The following is an 892-nucleotide window of genomic DNA, read 5'->3' on the forward strand; positions in this document are numbered from 1 at the left end:
AAATCAGTTCGCGTGGCAAATTTTTTAAATAAATCCAGTCCGCATGGACTTCTAGACATAAAAATATGCTAATTATTTTCTAAAAAAGCTTAAATTTAATTTACAAAATAATCTAAAAAACTAAAAAAAAAAAGCTCTCGCCATTGCAAGTCCTTTTTATTTTTTTATTTTCTCAATATATTTTTTTTAAGTTTTAGCTTTTTAATTGCTGACTAGATTCTCTAACGAGTCATGTAGGCTTAAGTTATTAATAAAAAAATGTCACATGGGAGCGAAGGTAATCTGTGCGTGCAATCTTTCCTCTTGCTTTTCTTTTTTTTGAATGACCCCTCTTTTCAATCGGTCAAGTAGACCGAAGTTGGCATTCGAATAATCGTCTTTCACAAAAATGGCACTTAAGTGATCCGAAATTTTTTTTTTTTATACTAAAGTGAGTGCTGTACACAAACTTTGACACTTTTTGTGTCATTTTGCCCTTAATCGTAGAAAGTTGATAATTACTTTAATTAAGGTTGCTTTTCTCTAAAATGAGTTAATAAACTTAATGAGTTGGTAAATAAGGAAAATAAAACTTATTAACTCATCAAAATTGTTAAATTATAAAAAAAAACCAAATAAAGGGTAAGCAACTCTAACAAGAGTTGTTTAACGAAAAATAATGGTACCCTAATGAGAGAAATACGCCGGTAACAAAAGTTCGTAAATTCATCTAAAAGTTGAAGGGATTGGTAAGAAAGTAAACCATGACAAAAGTTCATAAATTAAAAAAAAAAAAAAACAGTTGAACGTCGACAAGTAAATCAAATAAGAGTTGGTAACTCAAAACTAGTAGGTAATATAACAAGAAAAAAGTTCATTGGTCTCTCAAATAAAATTGGTAAATTCATGTATG

The sequence above is a fragment of the Rhodamnia argentea genome, chromosome 10 (genome assembly GCF_020921035.1).
Source record: "Rhodamnia argentea isolate NSW1041297 chromosome 10, ASM2092103v1, whole genome shotgun sequence".
Taxonomy (NCBI): Eukaryota; Viridiplantae; Streptophyta; class Magnoliopsida; order Myrtales; family Myrtaceae; genus Rhodamnia; species Rhodamnia argentea.